This window comes from Hemicordylus capensis, chromosome 1, assembly GCF_027244095.1.
Source record: "Hemicordylus capensis ecotype Gifberg chromosome 1, rHemCap1.1.pri, whole genome shotgun sequence".
In the NCBI taxonomy this organism is placed as follows: Eukaryota; Metazoa; Chordata; class Lepidosauria; order Squamata; family Cordylidae; genus Hemicordylus; species Hemicordylus capensis.
In genome coordinates, this window is record NC_069657.1 from 30,265,494 (window position 1) to 30,283,803 (window position 18,310).

At 44.2% G+C, this 18,310-nt stretch overlaps 1 protein-coding gene across 3 annotated transcripts in view; it reads right to left on the bottom strand.

Moving 5' to 3' along the window:
* LOC128345586 (protein TUNAR) overlaps nt 1-16,984 on the bottom strand; it is a 109,038-nt gene extending 92,054 nt beyond the window's left edge. For 2 of the 3 annotated variants that reach the window (XM_053297785.1, XM_053297771.1), the window contains exon 1: nt 16,459-16,984. The gene's annotated coding sequence lies outside the window, so the exon portion shown is untranslated. Of the gene's footprint in view, nt 1-180; nt 342-16,458 lie in introns of those variants that run through there. The other variant, XM_053297779.1, reaches the window with a different exon arrangement.
* Between the last annotated feature and the right edge of the window lie 1,326 nt (nt 16,985-18,310).

Sequence of the window (18,310 nt, forward strand, 5' to 3'; positions counted from 1 at the left end):
AGGACAGAAAAGGCCATAAGCTCTTTATGTGAGCATTTTAGGGATTGGGTTTTTAGTGGGGGGGGGGGTTCCGCATGCTTTGGATTTAGAAGGGAGGTGGTTTGGAGCAAGATCTGGTCCAGCAAGATCTGGGAGATGGGGGAAATGACCGAGGTGAGTGGGAGCTTTGAGTTGCCCTACCTTCTCACTGCAAGCAGCTTGGGCTTTCCCTGCTCTTTCTGCAGAGCATATTAATTGATTCCGGTTGCTGAGCAACTAACTCTGGGGAGCCACACAGAGGCTTTCTCCGCCACAGCTGAAACAGCACTAAGAAGTAGAAGATGCAGAGGGGATGCGAGCAGTTGCTTCCTCCTCCACCTCCTCCTCCTCTCTACTGCTCCTCATCAGTAGGTTTGCTTCAGTTTTCCCATAGTCTACTCTCAGATGCCCTGCAGGGTTGACTGACTCACTTGGCCTCTTCCTCCCCCTTTTCTGTCTTGAGAATGGGAAAGCTCGTATGCCAAAGATGGAGCATGGAAGTAGCTGTAGCATGCCCACCCCACCCACCCCCAGCATCCCCGTGTTCTATTATCATAGCAGGACTCAGCTATGAAGGCTCCATGAGCCCACTGAAAGCAACGATCCTGCTCCTTCTCACAGAATGTCTCCGACTTTGCACCCGTCAGCTTGCACACAATTGAGTCCAGGCAAGTGCCTGTCATGATGATGAGCGTGGGGCAGGCGGGAAGCTACGGTTTGCGTATTCCAGGAATTCTGGGGGAAGTTGCTGTGAGGCTTTGCACTTTTTTTTTTTGGTACAGAAATACAACTCCACCCACCCCCACCCAATGTCAGCCCATTGCTTTCCTCCTTTGGAATGAATGGCAGCCATTCCTGTATATGGAAGACTGTAAAGGGGTGCCCTCAGAGACTCCTTCAGGGTGAGGGCTCCCAGTCCCTGGCGACTCTAATGACCCAAGAAAATGCTCTTCTCTGCAGAGCCCCATTCTGGGCCCTGAAGCCAGAGAGTGAGGGCCTGTTGGGAACTGGCTTATATACAGATCAGGGGTCTCAAACTGTAGCTTGTCAATTCCCATCAGTCACAATGGCCAGTTGCAAGGGGTGATGGGAGTTGTAGGCAGAGGTGCTATTACCCCCGGACCATGGGGTGCTGGCCCATGGCCTCCTAAGTCTGGAGGGGGGGCATCCAAAGATCCAAGGGGGCCTCCTGCAGCCACCCTACAGCCCCACGCCACTGCCCCACACCTGCCCCGCTCCAGCGTGCTTAAAAATATATATACCACAGCACGGCATTGGCACTAGCTGTGGGGAGGGGAGGATGAGGAGGGGAGAGTTCCCCTGTACCGAGATCTTTACCTGGCGGGAAGGTGGGATGGGGCACGGTGGTGGAGATTGCAGGGAGGGCAGGGGGTTGAGGAGAGGAGAGTTCCCCCGTGACCATCCGGGATGGGAGGCTGCAACCTCCTTCCAGCTCCGCTCCCTCCTCCCAAGTGAATGGACGGGCCTCTCTGCTTCCTCCACGTGGAGGAAGGTCAGAAATGGCCTGCTCAACAGAGAGGCCATCCATTCACTTGGGAGGAGGGAGCAGACATGGAAGGAGGTCACCGCCTTCCATCCCAGACAGTAACAGGGGGAGCTCTCCCCTCCTTGCTCCCCACCCTCCCTGAAACCGCCACCCCCATGTCCCATCCCACCTTCCCCTCGGGTAAAGATCTTGGTAAAGGGGATCTCCCCACACACTCCCTGCTGCTAATTACTTGTACCCAGAATGTACCCAGAATGTTGGGGGCAATATGCTAAATCATTGTAAACCACTTAGAGAGCTCCGACTATAGAGCGGTATATAAATGTAAGTGCTATTGCTATTGCTATTGTGCCGATCCCTACCTAATTCACAGTGCAAGCTTCAACATGTTTGCTCATATGTAGGTCCCACTCAGAATTGTCCTTAGAGAGCTCTGGACAGGGTGTGGGGCCTGGGGGAAATCAGCCAATGAAGGGGCCGCCTTCCGGTTAATTGTAGTGGGGCTTAGAGGAGCAAGGGTCTGGGGCAGTAGCCCTGCCTCCCCTGCCCTAAGGACAGCCCTGGTCCCACTGAGTTCAATGAAAGTCGCTCCCTCATAAATATGCATAGGATTGCAACCTTGGAATTTAATGCAAGAAGTGCAGTACCTCTCCATATGGGTACAGATGCTTACTGCAATGTCCCGTAAGGTCAAACGAGACGTGAAGTTAAACACAGCATTGTATTTCTAACCTTTTTTTTAAGGAGCAGTGGGGGCCCCCAGTGCTGGATCAGCATCGCAGCTCTGCTGCGAGGGTGTTAACTGATGGAGGAGATGGATTGTGGCTCAGTGGCAGAGCATCTGCTATGCATGCAGAAGGTCTCAAATACAATCCCTGTCATCTCCAGGTAGGGCTGGGAAAGACTCTTGTCTGAAACCTTGGAAAGCCTCTGCCGGTCAATGTAGGCAATCCTGGGCTAGATGGTCTGACTTGAGAGAAGGCAGCTTCCTATATTCCTAACCCTTTCCCCCGCACTGTGGTCCCAATGAAAATCCCTTCCAGCTGCCCTTTGCCCCAGAAGGAAGCTGTTGTGGGCACTAATGAGCGCTTCCCTCTGGGGCAAATGGCATCTTCAGGAGGGCAATCTTTGCTGAGACCATGGCACAAGGATAAGGAATAACCTCCTCCACCTGTGCCATAGTCCTGATCGGGATCAGGCCCTTCCATGACTGCTATTAAACAGACAGACACAGAAAGATGATATGTTTAAATCCATTGTAGTGTGACTCTCAGCATTCTTAACTTCTAAAAGAGAGATGCCAGGTTTCAGAGATTCCACTGCCACCCAGCTGCCTGGCTTATTGGTGTTCAGAATATGAGTGGGGACAGGCTGTGGTTGCAGAGTGGTGGGGGAAAGATTCTTCCACCAAAGCTCAGAGGCACCTTGCTTCGTCCTTATTTTTACACAAACTAAGACTCTGCTCTGGCATTAAAAACAGATTCTGGGACTAAGCCTCAGTGAGTCAAATTAATCCCTGGCTTTAGTGCTAGAAGTGATGCTTTGCAACTCCTTCACTTTTAGCTCCTGTCCCAGACCTCCTCTACTACTTTTCATACACACACACACACACACACACACACACACACACACACACACACACATTTTAAAAAATCATCATCAGAATATCTGCAGATATCACTAACAGAGACCAAATTTCAATGTTGGGTCTCTTCTTTCTGGTTTGCACTTGCTTGCCTGCCTATTTCGCAGACTTCTACAAAGCTATCTTTGCAATATCTTCCCCTCCACTCCTGCATCCCCTCTTCAGATTTTATATATGCGCAAACCTTGCAAATTTGGTAGTGCATAAAGTAACAGCCTGCAAAAAAAAAATAAAAAAAAAATTGCCTGGCTCTCTGGGCAAAGTTGGTATGATTCATAACAACAACAACAAAAACATACAAACAAAGGCCTCCATCAAAATGAAAAGAATAACCCAGTTACTCTCGGAGGAGGAAATCCCAAAGGGCCATAAACAGGGTAGAAGATGTGAGGTTTGTTAAACCCCTTGCACTGGGAAAAGCAGAAACAAAGCTCCAAAGGCACCTTTATATGCTACAGGGACTGTTTATTGACTATGTTTACAAATCTTTAAATTCTGGGAATGCATGAGAAGATAGGTATTTGGCTCAGATATATCCCCCCCCTCCTTTGTCCACTGATGAGGCTGCAATATTTATTGGATTGGATTAATCAATTAAAAATATGGACTGAAAAGGTGCCCCTATTAATCAGGCAACAGAAATTATATATATATATATATATATATATATATATATATATATATATATATATATATAGCAAGTATACGTTACAAGTATATATACAAAAATATAAATATAAATATAAATAGATAGATATAGATATAGATATAGATATAGCAAGTTCCCTCTCAACACAGGCATTCTCGTCTTTGAGCATGCTTCCCTAAGATGATGCCTTACAACATGGACCTGTATTATCTAAAATAAAGAAATAGTCACTGCGGTGGAACTGTATTGTTTTTATTATTTGCATATTTAAACGTCTATATATTTTAAGTATTGTTTTTACCTCACTCTTCCACAAGGACCCTCGAGCTAATTTACAAGGTGAAAAACCACATTAAACAATAAGAATAGTATAACATTGAATTACATTGAAGAACAAACTATAACCATTTCCGGCAGCACCTGGCAACATCATCCTAGCACAATGCTCAGATTAATTTAGGAATCCTAGCCCTTTTAGATTATTGGATAGCCCAGTTAGTGACTGTAGAGGGGCCTCCTTGACTGTAGAGGGCTATAGAGGGACCTCCTTGACTGGTCAAAAATTTGGAGGGGTGACAGCGCCTGAGGTTAGTGGATTTCATTAAGGGCCTCCCTACCTCCTTCCTCATACATCTGAGCATTGCCCTTGCCCCAAGACTCACCTCAGCATTGCAGTGTTCCGTACAAAAAGAGATTCCCAGATGTTGTTGACTACAGCTCCCATCATCCGCAGATGCGATAGCCTTTGGCTGGGAATTGGCTGGGAATTGAAATCAGCAACATCTAGGAATGCCTGTTACAGGCAATACAGCTCAGCCGACATGTCTTCACCACTTATCAAAAGGCAGGCAGAGATCAAGTCAGATGAACCTCCTTCAGAAGGACGTTCCAAAGCTCTGACACCATGAGGCTGTTTACACAACCGAAAACTGGGTAGGACACTTGTCTTATCCTGTTTCTGGTTGTGTGAACAGTCTCCATGACTGATGAATCGATTGATCAACTCATATCATTAATCAACTAAGATGCCTTTAACTGGTTTACAGGCATACTGTTTTTATAAGAGAACTTGAAGATCACTGTTGCTTCAAGATCACTGTTGAACTCAGGCCCCCCAACTCCTGAGGGCCCCCAGCTCCAACCCCTCCCTATTTTCCTTACCTCCCTCACTCCAAAGGGCCACCAGGGAGAGGGGCGAACACGGGCCCCCTCTCCCCTAGCTCCGCCCCACAGTGATAACAGGAATGATGGGAGGAACATTTGCTGAATTTCTCTTTGGCACACACAGGTATTAAAGTACCCCCATAAAGCCAGAGGTAGGCAACCTTGCCGCCATCATCACAACAAACAAAATGTGGAGTTTGGCTCATCTGTCTCTAATCCACTGCTAGGAAGGTTCACCTAAAGCCAACCAGTTTTAGGTATTTTGAGAGATGTTTAAACAGTTTCAATAAGAGATGTATTATAAGAACATAAGAGGAGTCCTGTTGGATCCGATAAGAGATCTATCTGTTTGGTTTCCCTCAGCACACAAGCTGCTGCTATGTGATGTGACTAGGGACAGTCTTGTGTACCTTCACAGATGGAGTGCTGGCACTGAAAGGGCTGGATTTAAGGGCAGGTGACCCAAGCAACTATCCAGGGCACTGGGCTTGGGAGGTCCTGGGCATTTCAGTTCATTTTTAAAAGCTTTTAAGAGATCATAGGAAACAAATTTCTTTTTATTACTTATATGTGACAAATTTCTTTTTATTACTTATATGTTTTTATTACTTATATATATGAATATGTACAGATTTACAGATCCATGCATTCATTAGGCCACCTCCAGCCTAAGAAGCAAGATGCCTCTAAATACCAGTTGCAGGGGAGCAAAAGCAGGAGGGAGAGCATGCCCTCAGCTCTTGCCTGTGGACTTCCCAGAGGCATCTGGTGAGCCACTGTGTGAAACAGGATGCTGGACTAGGTAGGTCTTGGGCCAGCAGGGCTCTTATGTTCTTAGAATAGCATTTTATATCTAAATTTTTCATGGACTACACTCATAGCATATCAAAATAGTCTGAAGGACTACAAACACAATTAAAAACAAGGTTTTCAAAAGTTGAACAAAGAAAGGGAATGCCAAAGTTCTCCTTGCCTGGATGCCATTTGGTCTAGCACCATCCCTGCTCAAGCCCTTTCATCATTATGGACCAATTCAGACAATACTACATCTACAGATCTGAGACATGCAATAAAGATGTGCATGGTCCATGAGTAGCAATAGCAATAGCAATAGCAATAGCACTTACATTTATATACCGCTTTATAGCCGGAGCTCTCTAAGCGGTTTACAATGATTTAGCATATTGCCCCCAACATTCTGGGTACTCATTTTACCAACCTCGGAAGGATGGAAGGCTGAGTCAACCTTGAGCCCCTGGTCAGGATCGAACTTGTAACCTTCTGGTTACAGGGCGGCAGTTTTACCACTGCGCCACCAGTACACATGTCCTTTTACCCCTTCAGTGTGCTAAGCACCTTTTCCCTAATCATGTGGGAAGCTGGTTCATCTGAACCATCCCTCTACACACACTAGAAATGCAAGTTTCACACTCTCTCTCTCTCTCTCTCTCTCTCTCTCTCTCTCTCTCTCTCTCTCTCTCTCTCTCTCTCTCTTATGGAAAAGCACCCTGGTGCATCAGGAGGGAGAAAGGACATGTGTGCTCATGCAGTGTGCATGTTCTTATAATGCATTCTAGGGCTCACAGATGAAGTACCAGCCAAACCAGGCTACTGACACAACCTGGTTCATCTGCTAAAATTCTCTCTTTTGCCAGTGTTCTCTTAAACCCAACCACCCTCTATTCTCTTCAGTCGAGTCATTTATCTATGGGCCCTGGTTTTGCCACCATTTTTTATATACACCTTTAAAATCTCTCCTGTGTAAACACTCCTTTAAAAAACTGGACTTTCAGCCAACTCTTGCACTCATTTCCTTACCACAAGGTAACAATCTGCACCCATATTTTGAGTGCAAAGCTTTTACATATTCTGCAATGCTTTTGACATTCTGTGTGCTCTGGAATTGACTAGAATGTATCAGACCATGGACCAGCTGGGGTATGTTTTCATCATCCAGCTTTTGATCATGGGTTGGGTTGTGCACTGAATGTATCTTTAAAGTGTCACAAGATGGGTATGACGTGTGAATACCTACTGGGTGCCCAAAAAATAAAATTCACACAGAGGGTAAGAAAATGAGTGTGGGAGGAACACACCTTTACTGAGTTCCTTGAGACTGATTTTCCCTTTGTCTTTTCCAGCAAAGTTGCCACTTCCATGCGGTTGGGTCTCATTCCACACCAGCAATGTGGTGGTGATGATGTACATAACTTCCCATAACAGTTTCTCGTATACTCGGAGCCTCAGCAGTGCTGGCATAGGAAGTAGTCGTGATATTGATACATGGTCTCCCCATTTCTGTCATTTTCAATGAACTTGGAAGTGGCAACCACACGCATTATAACTGTCCTGATTTAATGGGATCAGTCTCTTTTTTTTGTTACTTGTTCCTAGGGTGACAATGCCTCGATTTTGTTCCAGATCTTGTAAAAAGGTTGTTAGTGTGCTAGACTTATAATTTTTCTGAGTTCCATCTCCAGAGTCTTTAGGATTTTTCTGAGAGTGTTGGTGGATACATCTTGCCTCTCATGTGCCTGTTTATAAATGCATATGCCTGAACACTAAGGCACTGTGTGGGGCACAACCTGCCATTTCACACACATAATTGCCTTTTGCATTGTGATAGCATATTATCAGACTTCAGCAAAACAAAAAACATGATCTTGTCTTTTAAAAAGAAACCAAAATTTGGCTTTTGGTGGAAATAAAATTTCACTAAAGTGAAATTCGTAGGAGAATTTCAGGGTCCCTCTAAGGAAAATCTGCATGGTTGCGTTTTCTCAGAATCTCTCCACATAAGAACATAAGAACAGCCCTGATGGATCAGGCACAAAGCCCATCTAGTCCAGCATCCTTGCTTTTAAATCAGTGGACCTGGTTATTGCAGAGTAAATAAATTCAGCATTACTGCTTAATGGAAAACTAAAGAAATTTGGGACAAAAATAGAGTTGTCTCAGGCGTGTCTCTATTTTCATCTATGAAATGTTGGAAAGTAAGCAACTAGGCTGCAGAAGTCATGTAAAATTCAGCCCTAAGCGAAAGAAGCATGTCTTAAAATGGTATTATTGGTAAGTTTGTGGTTGGCCATCTGCAATTTTGTGGATGGCATACAATTTGTCAACTTCACTTTCTGACTGCATGAGAACTCCCAATCTCAGTCTTTAGACCAGGGCTGCACAACTTAAGCCTTCCTGCAGATGCTGGACTTCAACTTCTACCATACCTGATTATTTGCCACTGTCGTTGGGGATGATGGTAGGTGTACTCCAAAAACAACTAGAGGCCAGAATTGTGCATCCCACTTTTAGACTCATACCAGAATCAAAGAATGTCCCCCAACAGACATATATTATATATCACGGAAGAACACTGCACTTAGGTTACATTATTATCAGTAACAATAACTATGTTCATAAAGCACATACAATACAACTGACACTGCAATCAATTTAAAATAGTCAAAAGAGGTTATTGAGCAAAAACAACCTCACAATCTGTGCTCATTCTAAAGGCAAATCCCAGCTTTAGAATCATAACAGAAGCAAAAGAGAAGATTCCAAAAGACATCCTTTCCATATGCCACCAGTGAATTCTACATCCACATTATATTTTGACTGTCAATAGCAGGTCAGGAGTGGCCAACTGGAGATTCTCCTGCTGTTTCTGGACTAAAACTTCGATCATCTCCAGCTGCTGAAAAACTGTCATTTGGAATTGGTGGCTGAGGAACTTCCAGTATCCTGGATTGCAAATGAATAGCTTTTGAGCTGAGTGGGTGGGGTTGGGGCTGTATTTTGATTGGCCCAGAAATAAGCAAAAATATTTCCGAATCTGAGGGGGAAGTAGCTTGACTTATTTCTGAGCCAATCCGATTGAGCCATAAGAAGCTGGCCCATCTCTAAGAATGATTACATGTTTATACTATTGCATAGAATGAGACGGGTCTCACGATCAGTGAGACCCAGTTTGTAAAGGTAAGTGGGGAGAGCGGGCTAAGCCTGCTCTCCCTGCAGACGAGCAGGGTGGGAGCCCTGGGTGGCCGGATCGGCTGTTCACACGACTGCCGGCTCCATGATGGAGCCGGCAGGGGCTGGGAGGATCGGGGGCCACGCACCCCCTGGAAGCTCCAGTATGCCCTGCGCAAGCACGCAGGGCATACTGGGGAGACCCCCCGAGCCAGGAGGCTGCTTTTCAGCCTCCCACCAGGGGTCTACTTGTGAATAGCCATGGCACGGAGCCGTGCCGCAGCTACTCACGATTTTAAAAACTGGGTTTGTGGAGCGCTCACTCCGCAAACCCGGTATAAGGGGTGGGCTACAGAAGCAAGTGACCCAGTTTGACGGAACCGGGCTCGGCTGCAAGCCCGGTGGGTCTGACAATCGGTGGGGAGCAGGCTAAGCACCCTTAGCCCGCTTTCCACTGATTGTCAGAATAGCTTCAATGAGTAGAATGGAACGGAATGAATGCTTATTGATACAAAGTTTATTGTGAGGTATTCTGCAGATGAACTAGTCTATGTATCTAGCATTGTGGTGCAACATCGATTTCTTCTTCCTTTGAAGAAGTTTGACATGGCTTTCAAACTTCCTGCTTTTCTATATTCTTTCTTTCTCTACCTGTTTGTCAAAGAACCACTGCATATCTGCCATTAAAGCCCAGCGTTGTGTAGGGAATTCTGTGACACATTCTAAGATGCACACTTGGTTCAACTGGGGCACATAGATAGGATGGGGTGTAGCTCATTTGGCAGTGTCTCTTTTGCATGCAGAAGGTCCCCGGTTGAATCCCTGGCATCTCCAGTTAGGGCTGGGGAAAACTCCTGCCTGAAACCTTGGAGAGCTGCAGTCAATCATTGCAGACAATACTGAACTAGATAGACCGATGATCTGTCTTGGTATAAGACAGCTTCCTATATTCCTATATTCCACAGAGCACGCCTGTTGGGCCTCACTGTTTCCTTACTTCTGACCTAAAGTGTGACCTAGAACTTTGGTTTTGAAGTGGTAAGTTGCACCACAGTTCCACAGCGAGGCGATTCTCATGATGGAGAGAAACTGGGATAAGGGAGCCCAGCCCAGTTTCCCCGCATCATGAGAACCACTGGGCACGTGGGTGAGCCCGGTGGTTCAACGGTGGCTAGCCTGCCTACGAAACCCTACCCTAAAATGACGTTAGTGGAGCAAGTTTTCTGCTAACTGCGTTTTACAGAGCAAGCACACCGCTAATCGTGTTTTACGGATTGTGTGCCCTAGTCATGGCAACACATGAGTAGAACCTGACCAGGAGACTACAAGCAGTCTCCTGGCACGGAAGTTTCCCAAGGATGCCCCACACGCTTGTACAGGGCATCCTGGGATTTCCGGGGACCAGGCGGCCCCCAATACCCACCACCCTTACCAGCTCTGTGATGGAGACGGTAGTGGTGTGGGCAGCTGATCCAGCCTTCCAGGGCTCAACATTTGATCATGTGCAGGGAGAGCGAGTCAATTCTGTTGTCCCCACACAAGCCCTGCAGGCTCTACAGACCAATCGTGTGTAGAGCCTCAGCAGCATCTAAGGGCATATGATACAGCCACCTTGCTGAAGCTAAGCAGGTCTTGTTGTGGTCAGTGCCTCAATGAGAGACCCATGTAAGCCATTTTGGGGATGGGGGTGTAATTCAGGATGCAGGAGGTCCCAAGTTCACTCCCTGGCATCTCCCAGTAGGGAAATACTTCTGCCTGAAACCTTGGAGAGCTGCTGCCAGTCAGTGTAGACAGTATAGAGCTAGATGGACCAATGATCTGACTTGGTATAAGACAGCTTCCTATGTACCTAACTGTGTTGCAGCCTGTCATGAGATATATTGCTACCACTATATACATATATAATTTAAAAAATAAGAGGTGTGACCCAAAAGGCTTCTTTGAAATAAGGTGTGTTCTGAATCTGAAAAGGTTGAGGAATACTGACACAGAACACTCTCCTTCAGCTGTGCATTTCAGGGAAAGAGTGGTACTGGTGAACAAGTGGTCTTTCAAGAGCACGTGTCTGCTGTGACTTGTCTTCTCATTGAAGAACCTGTGATAAACTTCCAGAAAACTCCAGGGTTACCTAGGACAACTACTGGGTGGCATCCTGACTAAATTTCTTTCAAAGAAGTCTATTAAAATTTAGAAGTCCTTTAGACTATTCCTGGAGGAATACTATACTATTTAGCAAGTCTGTCAGTCTAATCTATCTATCTATCTATCTATCTATCTATCTATCTATCTATCTATCTATCTATCTATCTATCTAATTTCTGTACTGCCTGATAAATACATCTCTAGGCAGTGTAAAAAGTTAGCAAACACAGCAAATGTAAAACAATATAAAATGAATTAAAATTCACAAAAGAAATAAAACCATCTCAGAAGAGAAAACTCCCATAAAATGGTTTTAGAATTTTAATTAAAAGCCTGAGAAAACAGGTACGTCTTGAGGGACTTCCTAAAAGCAAACCAAGAAGCAGATGCTCTTATTGCAACAGGGAGCATATTCCAAAGCCCCTGGGCAGCCACAGAGGAGGCCTAGTTCCAAGTCACCACCAAACGAGCTGGTGACAATCGTAACCGGACCTCCCCAGATTATCTTAAGAGACGGCAGGGTCCATGATAAAGAAGGTCATCTCTTAAGTACCCTGGACCCAAGCCGTTGAGGGTTTTATAGGTAATAACCAGCCTGGATATCAGGCTGAATATCATACTGTCTTTGGAACCACTCTGGATATCAGATATCCTTGGAATGGTGCTTGAATGTCTTTTGTAATTCAAGCAACTTTTTGGAATGCCCAGGTACAACTCAATTTCAGCTTAAAATGAAAATGGAATAAAGCTGTTTGTCTGGCCTGGCAAAAAGTGAGAGGAAGAGGAGGAGAAGGATGTGAAGAATGCTTAGGTGCACCACCAGGATTTACTGTCAGTAGATGCTATTGCGGTACAATGTGCAAAATTCCTATTCCCAAGCACATCTGCTCTAATATTCAAACTAGAAAAGAAGCAAACCATTGTAGCCATTTTACTGCAACTGACTAAATAGTAAACTGACCAGATCTGGAAGAATGAAAAATCAAGACCTGAGATATTTGCACAATACTTGAAACACACCAAGCCTGTGCACACAACCAAAAACTGGGTAGGACAAGTATCCTACCCAGGTTTGGGAGCTGTGCACGCTCCCAATTTTCTGTTATGTGGGAGCAAACAACTAGGTAGGAGGAGGGTGGAGTGATCATGTATGAGGCAGTAGCTGGGTAGGACAGTACCATCCTACCCATCATACACAGCATTTGACCAGGGTAAGAGGAAAAGATTTGCTATAGGGCAAATAGCAGCTTTTGTGGAGAGGATTTAGATTGGGGAAATTGCATGGGGGAAAGGGCTAAACCTTCCTTATTCAGTGGCATGGTTCTGATCTGATTAATCACCACACAATTGCTTTTAACTCAGAAAAAGAATCGATGATAGAGCTCCCACGTCTTATCTATCTGTATCTGCAGGGCTTTATTCAGGAGACCAGAGGTTCCTCCATGATTCCTGGGGAGCTGAACTTGAGCTGGCCCTTCACATATGCATAGCCACTGCAGGATGAAATGCCTGTGCCACTTTCACAGGAACATAGGAAGCTGCCATCTACTGAATCAGACCACTGGTCCATCTAGCTCAGTATTGGCTACTCTGGCCGCAGCTCTCCAGGGTTTCATGCAGGGATTTTTCTCAGCCCTACCTGGAGAAGCCAGGTATGGAACCTGGGACCTTCTGCATGATAAGCAGGCGCTCTACCACTGAGTCACGCTGCCATCCTGGAGCTACAACCCCATCCCTGATTTTGGGATGGGGGGCATATTTTCAGATGCAGCATGCTCAGTAACTTTGCCTCCTCCCTATACTTAGTACCCACTAAAGGTGGTGAAAGGAAGTGGATACACTGCACTATCAGCAATGTATGACCCAAGATCTCTTGCCACATGGCAAAGGATGCCAAGGCACAGAAACCAGATGAGTTGCTGGGACTAGCAGGTGCAGCTTAGGGCCAAGAGTAGGGTCTCTACCTATCCTGCAGTGGTTTCTAGGATGCAGCTCTTGGCTCTCCTTCAGCAGTCACCCCTGAAGCACTGCACAAGCCTAGTAGTGTACACTAAGATTCCTTCCGATACTACAGAAGTTACTAGGCAGCAAAGTGTTTCACCCAATGGGTCAGTCTTGAAATGTCCATTTACTCCCATGATCCCATTCATGATCCATTTACTCCCATTCATGATCCATTTACTTCCATGATCCCATTCCCCTGTTACATCTCCTTCCTTTCTCACACATGTTGGTCCATGTGTAGGACTCCTATACTGCTGGCTCTTTTCCGGCTTTTGGCAGTCCATCCAGGCATGGACAGCTGCTTTCAAGGGAGGTCTGTGCCTGGATTGGGCCCATAGTTTGAAGTCAAATTGAATAATCGTCCCCATTGCTTCTTTTCCAAATAAGCAGATTTTTAAAAAGAATATATCTTGCAAACAAGATGTGCAAGACTGCATAAATGATATGGATAAATCTGTAGAGTTTCCATACTGAAACACCAAAGAAGAATCAGATTATCTCTAAATATGATGCAGTGATGTATTTGCACATTCTCCATTTGTTGTTAAAGCTCATCGGGAAAATGATAATCTTCCTGTACAGCCGTGTAATAAGACAGGACATGCAATGTGTGAATTCACTGAATCTCAAGGGTGATCATTGATCATCAGCCTGAAATCCTTTAAACCTAAGCAGATTTACACTTTGAAAAGAAAAAAAGCTCTCTCGTAAAATAACTAAATTAATAGTTACAGCTGCAGCATAAATACATATATTATTTTTGAACTTGTTACAGATCTAAAAAGGGCAAGGGGGAAAAACTGTATCAGGTTAATGAAGGATGAGACAGCCACCCTCTCAATTAGACCTATTAAAGTTTGGATGCACTCTCTGATTTGTCTTAATAGATAGTATTGGCAGAATGATAGATAGCATTGGCAGAGTATCAACAGAAAAATAACTACTCTTCCATTGCTATGCATTGCAAATTGAGATTTTTATAACTGAGTGGCAGGGGAGGAATTTTCTAATATTGGATCAGCCTCCAAGAAAATAAGAGGAAATGGTATGTTTCAAATAAAACAAGCAAAAAAAATTAAAGTGTTACTTCAAAAGCTAAGGTTCGGAAGTAGATTAATAGCTGGAATGTCTGCTTTGTGCCCAGTTTTATCTTGTGCTGCTGAATAATATTTTTAAATGTTTATTACAATGCTTGTGGTCATTTGTTGGAAGGGTGGAAATGGAATTTAGAAAATAGTTCTCACAAATGGATGTTGAGGCTCTATTAAGAGTATTAAAAGAGTTATTCTTTCTGAAACACTGCTCTGTTCTACACAATTCTATTATTATCTTGTACTGTATTTATCATTTTAAAAAATGAAAAATCTACAGATTCATCCATTGATGCAGGGGTTCTCCAACATGGGTCCGTGGATATTTCTGGATTGCAGCTCCCATCACCTAAAGGCCATTGTGGCTGGGCATGATGGGAGTTGTAGTCTAGCAACATCTGGGGACTCAAGTATGAGAACCCCGGCACTGATGGATTTTTTGAAAAACAAATGTATAGTAATACTCAGGGCTATAATAGTAAGCACATTTACTAAAGAGTAAGTCTTGTTGCACATAGTGAGGCTTACATCTGAGTAAACATGCTTGGGATTGTGTGTCACAAGCCAAGCACATGTGCTTGAAAGGAAGTTCCAGAAACACTGCCAGGATTTGCTTCCAGGTAAATATTGCTAAGATCAAACATCTATGTAGAAACTTTAATGGGGCTATGCAGGTTTCCACTGCAAGATTCTAATTTTAGTGGCTGGTCGACTGGTGTGCGCAAGAGCCAAACTGATCTTCCTTAGGAAATGAACAAAATCCAAACAAATTAATTCTAACGTGATACAGGTTGTTGCTTCTTTAATTGAAAAAGCACAAGACATACATAACTGTGTTTTTCTTTTCTCCATCTCTCGTTTCTTCGCTGTCCCTGTGTTTCACTGTTAATTGGTCTATTTAAATATTAAACTCTTCCTGTCTTAACATCTCACACTTCTGTTCATAACGTAAGAAGATAAGAACAGCCCTGCTGGATCAGGCCCAAGGCTTATCTAGTCCAGCATCCTGTTTCACACAGTGGTTCACCAGATGCCTCTGGGAAGCCCACAGGCAAGGGGTGAGGGCATGCCCTCTCTCCTGCTGTTGCTCCCCTGCAACTGGTTATTTAGAGGCATCCTGCCTCTTAGTTTGGAGGTGATATTCTGCCTCCGCTTTCTGTTGATACTCTGCCTCAACTGATCATGTGTTATCTTTTAAATGGGAGCTATTTCATGAATTGGGGTACAAAATAGTTATGCAGTGGCTGGGATAAGAACTCTGACTTGCTATTAATTAAGCATACAGCTGTTCATAGGTTTTATTCATAATTTTTCTCTGTCAGCATGCTGGTGTACAGATTGTATAACTCAAATGTAAGCCAGCACTTAAGTTAATTCTCTTCCACAATCAAATATACTTTTTTAAAAAAATACAAAATTATTAATATTTGTGCTCAGCACTGCCTCTTGCTTGTAGTTGTTCCGGTGAAGACAGTTTTAAAGTTCCATCGTAAGCTTTTAAGATATCCTCATGATGAAATTGTGCCCATGAAAACATAACCAAAATTCAGACGGTTTTTTTAAAAAATCGAACTTGCCTCTCATAACCAAAATTGTGCATAATGCTTCTTTTGAGCGAGGTGTGTGTATGTGTGTATGTAATATATAGTGTATTTTTAAAAAGCGAATGGTTGTTTTAATTGCAAAGTGCACTGCAAAACCTTTTCCCACACAATAGTTTGGTAGATGCATCAAACTGAACAAGTATTAACTATAAAACCATTAAGAAACTTCATCTTGATTCAGAAACTCACTTCAACTTATCAACATTTGAAATCACCCGTAACAGAATTCTTCCCAGTGTTAAAACCTAGAGGGAATCAAGAGCTTAATGATTATGTATCACAACGACGGAGAAAAGAAATGGAAGAAAGGATTTTAGCAGTCGTGTAGCCTGATCCTTTACATGTTTAATTGGATGTAAGTCCCATTGAACTCAGAGGGGTTTACTCCCATGTAAGTGTGCCATAGAGTTTCAGCCTTACGGGGACTTTAGGAACTAGACCTCTTATCAACCTAATGTCCAAACTCATCCAGCTTTGTAACATTTTTTTTCTCCTTATGGCTATGTCTAGGCTGTTGAAACAGGAAAGGCTAATGACAAATGCACAGTTCTCGTAACAATAATCTTTTGGTACTGCTGAGGCATTCAGATAGTCTACAGCTAAAACCATCATTATACAATTTGTCTCCCAAATAATTCTGTACATTAAGAAAAGTCTTAGGGACTCACCCATTCCACTTCAAGAAGATTAAAAAAAAAAAAAAGTTTAAGCCATCAACATGTTCAGCTCACTTCCTCCCAGTGAATCAGCCCTTAACATTTATCTTAGGTGGAAATAATGATATTCTCTCCCGCTCTTATCCTTCTCAGTAAGTGACAGCTCTATACAGATATCAGCAGCCTCGCCGAAGTATTATTGTAATCCATCGAAGGTCCCCAAGAGTGCTCAGGAGATTGAGATTGAAATATGCATCATCTTTACTTGCGCAAGCTGCTCGGTGCTTTCCCTGCTGTGTGCCTTCGTTCTTTGGATGCTTGGATACCTCAGACTGGATGTAGCACAAGCTTGGCTATTTATACAGCTCTCTGTGCTGCCTGCCTGGAACAGAAGGAAGAGAGCAAATGAAACTGAACTCTTTCAGAAATGAAAAACGCTCTCGCATGCTCAGGCATTTCCCAGATCAAATGGTTTTCATTTTTCCATGCTGAAGGCAGCCGCTGGGTTCAAATAAACCGAAGCAAGCAACAATACAAATGGTTTGTTGGCTGGAGAAGAAGCAATACTGAATGATAAGGAGAAACAAGTAACAGCCTACAGAGCAGCAGGAAGGGATGGGCATCTTGTGATCGCTTTGAATTAAAGACTCCTCAGGGGGAGATATATTTTTTTAAAACCCTCTACAAATAACAGCAAAACCTGTCTCATAGAGTCAAAATCTGTTGGATTGGCCAAGCTCTTCTGGCAAAGTTACATGGCATGTGTATATTTATTTTGCTTTTTTTTTTTTTTTAGCATTACAGCCATGATGCTACAACAAGGAAATTTAACTGTTAGTTTCATCTTGACTCTTAAGTTATTATTATTATTTTTAAATTTGTAATGTGTACAGGAAGCAATCACAGGAAAATCATATTATTTCATAAACTTCATCTGATAAAAAGGCGGGTGGGGCGGGGGGAGACCAAAGTCTCAAAAATATTGTCCTAGTACTAATTTGCTCAAATCAAGGGCAGTGACCAAGGGCACCACTTTCCTTTTATTGTAAGAATATTTTGAGGGGTCAGATGAGGCCAGAATACACAAAGGCTAGTATACTTTTACATGGTTCCTATAAAATGATGGGTCAGCTCTTGTAGCAGAAGTTGATGTAGCCACCAGCACCAAAGAGAACAAGACAGCTAAAAGAGCTTCTTCTTGCCTCGGTCCTTAATTGGCAGAATACATAAGAAGGCAGTTCTCACAACCATCAACTGGGGAAGACAAGTGCCCTGACCAGCTTAGGGAGCTGTGTGTGCGCTCCTGATTTTTGGTCGTCTGTCAGCAAAAGACTAGGTAGGAGGAGGGGGAAGTGACGCTAGGAACATAGGATGCTGCCTTCTACCGAGGCAGACCATTGATCCATCTAACTTAGTATTGTCTACCCAGGCTGGCAGCAGCTTCAACAAGGCTGAAGGCAGGATTCTCTCTCAGCCCTATCTTGGAGATGCCAGGGAGGGAACTTGGACCCTTCCGCATGCAAGCATGCAGGTGCTCTTCCCAGAGCGGCCCCACCCCCTAAGTGGAAGATCTTACAGTGCTCACACATGTAGTCTCCCATTCAAATGCAAACCAGGGCAGACCCTGGTTAGCAAAGATGGTAATTGATGCTTGTTACCATAAGACCAGTTCATGTGGGAGGTGGGCACAGGCTCTCACAGCAGGCATAGGCTCCTACCCAGCACTTTCCCCCAGCATATTATGGAGGGGGGAGGAAACACTCTCGGAGCCTGGCCAACCTCCCACATGATCACTTCCCCCTCCTCCTACCTAGGCTTTTGCTGGCAGATAGCCAGAAATCAAGAGTGCACATAGTTCTCAAAT